Here is a 6516-nt window from a genome sequence, read left to right as displayed (position 1 = left end):
GTTTCCTTTAAATTTCTTTCATTTAAGATGGCTTTCCTTCTGGCCATTACCACAGCCAGAAGGATTGGCGACCTACAAGCTCTCACGATTAAAGAGACGTTTTTGCTAATACTAGAGGATAGGGTAATCCTAAAACAGGATCCTCTATATCTACCAAAGGTCACTTCTGGGTTTCATAGATCACAGGAGATTATCCTTCTGCCAGAGTCCTAGAAATGAGAAGGAAGAAAGGTTCCACCTCTTAGGGTGGGAGACAGCACCTAACATCTATCTAGAGAGGGTGAGAGAATTTAGGAGATCAAACCATCTGCTGATCACCTTTTCTGGCCAAAGAAAAGGTTTGCAGGCCTTCAAACCAACAATAGCCAGTGGATCAAACAGACCATAGCAATAGCTTATAGGCTTTCGGGTAAGCCAGTACTAGTCCACCGGAAAGCGCACTCAACAAAATCTCTGGCAACCTGGACAGAGAGGGCAGGCACTTTGATCAGATTTGCAAGGCAGCAACATGGATGAGCCATAAGACGTTTGAGGCACTACAGAGTGGAGCTGTAGTCCCCTCAGGACTTGGCGTTTGACAGGAAGGTCCTTCAGGCGTTGGTCCCACCCTAAGGTAGGCCTGAACTTCTTGCTCATCGTCTCAGTTGTGCCGTCCTGGAAAATGACCGGAGAAAATTACCAGTTACTTACTGGTAACTGGTTTTCTAGGAAATCTTCCAGGATGGCAGGCCTACTTCCCTACCCTTAATTGTTGGTGATGTTTTTCATTCTTCACAGAATGTTCCCTCTGACACTGGTGTGTGCCTATACTTTGTCATAACTGAGGGTTGGAGGGAGATGTGGGGACTTTTAAACTCTGATTGTGTTTCCTCTCAGGTGTGCCGTCTTGGAAGATTCCCTAGAAAACCCCTTACCGGTAAGTGTAACTGGTAATTTTTTTATAACTTTCACAGTAAATATTTGTATGCGACGTAATAGCATTTTGAAACTGTAAATTGCTTATGTTAAAGATGCTACAGTGAAAAATTCTAATTTCTATAATTTACATCCTATTGATTTGTAATAAGTAATTAGAAGTTCCAGTAAGCACAGAATATAGTATTCCACTGCAAGTGCTACTCCTCACTTCAGGGGCTGGAGTTGGTTACATTTGTGAGTTGTCTTGTACCGGGTTCCACTGATTGCTTTCTGGATATTGTCCTATTCCATAACTAAATGGATCTTGTCCTAATGTCTCTTGGTTTACAAAATGCAAATGCCATGTACTCTGACAGGTTTTGTTTTCTGTCTTCAAATTCATTGCTCGATTTTATCCTTCGTATCTCTGGTCGCTTTCAATAATCTGACATGCATATTGCGTGTTCAAAAAAAATGCAATAAACTCACTATTTAAAAATAATATATACAATTTAAAGTGTTTTTTTCTTTTGTCCTGAGAGGGGCTGTCTAATTAAATTTGTCAGCTCCAGGAATATGACTTCCCTGCATTGTAAGAGACCGATGCAGCTGCTATCAAAATGCAGTCGACCCACAGTATGTGGAGGGGCAAGGGCACTCCTAGATGAATGGCTTTCTGTTCTAAATCCCCTTGCCCTTCTTGAGCAATCGGCACTAGATTCATTCCTTTGGTCAAAATGAATAAAATGCTGACTATTGTTGCTGTTCTGGCATCAGAATGTAACAAATCAAGCACTAGGAGAAATAAATACCAAAGCTCCAGGATCTGCACCGAAAAATTAAAAGTACACGATTGAACACCTGTAACTGTTTACATTATTTTGTGGTCCTGTTTAAACATTAAAGCCTAAGTTCAGCCACAAACAGCAAAACCAGCACAAGGGACATAACAGAGTCAGTATGTGTCCCTTGTGCTGATGCCTCTTCTGTTGAAAACCTTCCTCCGTCCTGCTAATTTGTCAGTGAAGAATTCAAAGAAAAGTGAACGGTAGCCGCAGGAGGCCAGATGTACAGTGGGAGTGTACTATGACATACACTATATTGCCAAAAGTATTGGGTCACTTGCCTTTACACACACTTGAACTTTAATGGCATCCCAGTCTTAGTCCGTAGGGTTCAATATTGAGTTGGCCTACCCTTTGCGGCTATAACAGCTTAAACTCTTCTGGGAAGGCTGTCCACAAGGTTTAGGAGTGTGTCTATGGGAATGTTTGACTCAATATTGAACCCTACAAATTAAGACTGGGCTGCCATTAAAGTTCATGTGTGTGTAAAGGCAGGTGTTCCAATAATTTTGGTAATTTAGCATATCTTTATCCAAAAATATATTGTGAATAGAGAAATGAAAATCTATTTGCATGCAACCCCCTACAGGCATTTCGGTCTATAGGGAGTATGTATGATTAATGATACATTTTCTGAAATCTTGAATATCAACGAAATGCTCAGATGTAGGCCAATGCTAAAGAATGTTCCTTGGCTGTTAATATAATGTATTATGTTCCCTGCATATAAACCATTTTCTTTAGTGATGGATGCTTTAACCACTTGCCTACTGGGCACTTTCACCCCCTTCCAACTTTCACTGCTGTCACACTTTGAACGACAATTGCATGGCCATGCAACACTAGACCCAAACTAAATTCCTGTAATTTTTTTTCGGTCGTATTTAATCACCACTGAGTTTTTACTTTTTTTTGCTAAACAAACAAAAGAACAAAAATTTGGAAAAAAAACGTTTTTCTTAGTTTCTGTTATAAAATTTTGTAAATACTGTATTTATCGGCATATAACACGCACCTTCTTTCCCTTAAAATCAGGGGAAAATCGTGGGTGCGTATTATACGCTGATCCCCCGCTGATTGTGAGCGCCGCCGAGATACCCATAGCCGAGTATGCTTGGCTCATCTCCGCTCACAGTCATGCCCAGTCCTGACCTATGATGGACATAACACAGGGACTGGGCATGACTGTGAGCGGAGCCAAGCCTAGCCGAGTGCACTCGGCTATGTTTATCTCATCGGCGCTCTGCTCCGCCCAGTCCCGTCATTAGACCTGTGTTATGTTCATCATAGGGCAGGGCTGTGAGCGGAGCTGAGTACACTCAGCTTTATGTATGTTGGTGGTGCTTGGCTCCTCTCAAACAGCGGAGATCGGTGCCAAATGTAAATAAAAAGGCTGCAATGACACTGGGCAAGGCTGCATTGATGACACTAATAAGGCTGCACAAAGGGGTTAGATAGTTCTTTGCCAATGGTGTTCTTCAACGTAAACAAAAAGTGAGATGTTCTAGCTATTAGTGTCACATAAACCAAAGAAAAATGTTGGAACGATAAAGACATTTTGTTATTTGACAAATTTATTTTTCATTCAGACTTTTGAAACTAGACAGCGAGGTTGATTTGCTATAGGCAAATATACTGCTCCAGAGCTTAGTAAATGAGGTGAAGCTTCACTTTGCAAAGAATACCCAATCACATGTAAGGAGAATTTTAAAAAATGCAGTTTGCTTGCACATGATTGGATGATAGGAATCAGCAGAGCTTCACCTGCTTTAACCACTTCTGGACTGCCCGCTGTATATATACCGTATTTATCGGCGTATAACACTCACCTTTTTCCCCTTAAAATCAGGGGAAAATCGTGGGTATGTGTTACACACTGACCCCCTACCGTTTGTGAGCCTGTGGGCGGCCAAAGGCTGCCGAGAATGGCCGAAAGCCGCCGAGATACACAGGACATCCGGCTCTGTATCTCGGTGGCGCCATTTTTAAAAGGCAAAGCTGAAAATTAAACTGACAAGGCTGCAAATGGACAAATCTGCAAATGACACTGACAAGGGTGCAGTGATGGACAAGGCTGCATGACAAAGCTGCATATGACACTGACAAAGGTGCAATGATGGACAAGGCTGCAGATGGACACTGACAAGGCTGCATTGATGGGCATTTAAATGTAAGTTTTGTTTTCCTTAAAATTCCCTCCTAAACTTGGGGTGCGTGTTATATGCTGATAAACACGACACGTCATTACTTTGATGTTAGCTGCTGCCATAACAACAGTATATATCTGGCATAACTCCAGTATTTTTTTATGCAGTGGGCGATTTGGCATCCGACAAAAGTGGTCCAACGTTTGGATCCCCTGGAGCGATGGACAGGAAGCCCAATGAGGGCAAGATAACCCCCACTCGACACTCTGCCCTTGGAGGACCGGAGCAACGTCTGACACCACTTCCACCTAACAGGCTTAGAGGGACAATTTTATTTTTATTTTAGCAATTGTAAAATTCAATATATATATATTTTTTTTTGCATTTAAGTGTAATTGTGAGATCTGAGGTCTTTTTGACCCCAGATCTCACAATAAAGAGGACCTGTCATGCTTATTTCTATTACAAGGAATGTTTACAAATATGATTATATATAGATATAGACAGTGTAAAATAAATAGGAAAAAATTAATTTAAAGCGCACCCTCCCTCCGAGCTCACGAACAGAAGCGAATGCATATGTAAGTCGCGCCCACATATGTAAACGGTGTTCAAACCACACATGTGAGCTATCACCGGCATCGTTTGAGCGAGAGCTATAATTCTTGCACTAGACCTCCTCTGTAACTCTAAATAATTAACTTTTAAACAGTCGCCTAAGGAGATTTTGAGGTACCATAGTTTGTTGCCATTCAATGAGCATACACAATTTTCAAAGCATGACATCTTGAGTATCTAATTACTCAGCGTAACATCATCTTTCACATTATAAAAAAAAATTGGGCTAACTTTTACATTTTTTTTCTTTTGCTTTTTTTATTCATGAAAGTATATTTTTTCCCAAAACAATTGCGCTTGAAACACCGCTGCACAAATACAGTGTAAAATAAAATATTGCAATGACCGCCATTTTATTCTCTAGGATCTCTGAGATATATATATATCTTTCCATGTGACAACACTGAAGAAATTACACTTTGCTACAATGTAAAGTAGTGATTGTACAGCTTGTATAACAGTGTAAATTTGCTGTCCCCTCAAAGTAACTCGACACACAGTCATTAATGTCTAAACTGCTGGCAACAAAAGTGAGTACACACCTCGGTGAAAATGTCCAAATTGGGCCCAAAGTGTTAATATTTTGTGTGGCCACCATTATTTTCCAGCACTGACTTAATCCTCTTGGGCATGGAGTTAACCAGAGCTTCACAGGTTGCCACTGGAGTCCTCTTCCACTCCTCCATGACGACATCACGGAGCTGGTGGATGTTAGAGACCTTGCACTCCTCCACCTTCCATTTGAGGATGCCCCACTGATTCTCAATAGGGTTTAGGTCTGGAGACATGCTTGGCAAGTCCACCACCTTTACGTTCAGCTTCTTTAGCAATGCAGTGGTCATTTTGGAGGTGTGTTTGGGGTCGTTACCATGTTGGGATACTGCCCTGGGGGCCAGTCTCTGAAGGGAGGGGAGTATATCACAGTACATGTTGGCATTCATGGTTTTCTCAATCAACTGTAACTCCCCTGTGCTGGCAGCACTCATACAGCCCCAGACACTCCCACCACCATGCTTGACTGTAAGAGATTGGCAAGACACACTTGTCTTTGTATCCTTCACCTGGTTGCCGCCACACATGCTTGTCGTCATTTGAACCAAATAAGTTTATCTTGGTCTCATCAGACCACAGGACATGGTTCCAGTAATCCATGTCCTTAGTCTGCTTGTTTCCAGCAAACTGTGGGCTTTCTGGTGCATCATCTTTAGAAGATGCACAAGACGACAACCATGCAGACCAATTTGATGCAGCGTGCGGCATATGGTCTGAATACTGACAGGTTGACCCCCCCCCACCCCATCAACCTCTGCAGCAATGCTGGCAGCACTCATACATTCCCAAAGACAACCTCTGGATATGCAGCTGAGCACGTGTAGTCAACTTATTTGGTCGACCATGGCGAGGCCTGTTTTGAGTGGAACCTGTCCTGTTAAATCGCTGTATGGTCTTGGCCACTGTGCTGCAGCTCAGTTTCAGGGTCTTGGCAATCTTCTTATAGCCTAGGCCAGTGATGGCGAACCTTGGCACTCCAGATGTTTTGGAACTACTTTTCCCATGATGCTCATGCACTCTGCCGTGTAGTTGAGCATCATAGGAAATGTAGTTCCAAAACATCTGGAGTGCCAAGGTTCGCCATCTTTACGTAGAGCAACAATTCTTTTTTTTTTTTAAATCCTCAGAGAGTTTTTTGCCATGAGGTTCCATGTTGAAATTCCAGTGACCAGTATGAGAGAGTGATAACACTAAATTTAGCACACCTGCTCCCCATTCACACCTGAGACCTTGTAACACTGAGTCACATGACACCGGGGAGAGAAAAAGGCTAACTGGACCCAGTTTAGACATTTTCACTTAGGGGTGTACTCACTGTTGTTTCCAGCGGTTTAGACTTTAATGGCTGTGTGTTGAGTTATTTTAAAGGGGACAGCAAATTTACACTGTTATACAAGCTGTACACTCACTACTTTACACTGTAGCAAAGTGGCATTGTCATGTTGTCACATGAAAAG

This window comes from Lithobates pipiens, unplaced genomic scaffold (assembly GCF_037356315.1).
Source record: "Lithobates pipiens isolate NorthernLeopardFrog02 unplaced genomic scaffold, aLitPip1_a1.2 Scaffold_13, whole genome shotgun sequence".
In the NCBI taxonomy this organism is placed as follows: domain Eukaryota; kingdom Metazoa; phylum Chordata; class Amphibia; order Anura; family Ranidae; genus Lithobates; species Lithobates pipiens.
Note: the sequence above shows the minus strand (reverse complement) of the source record.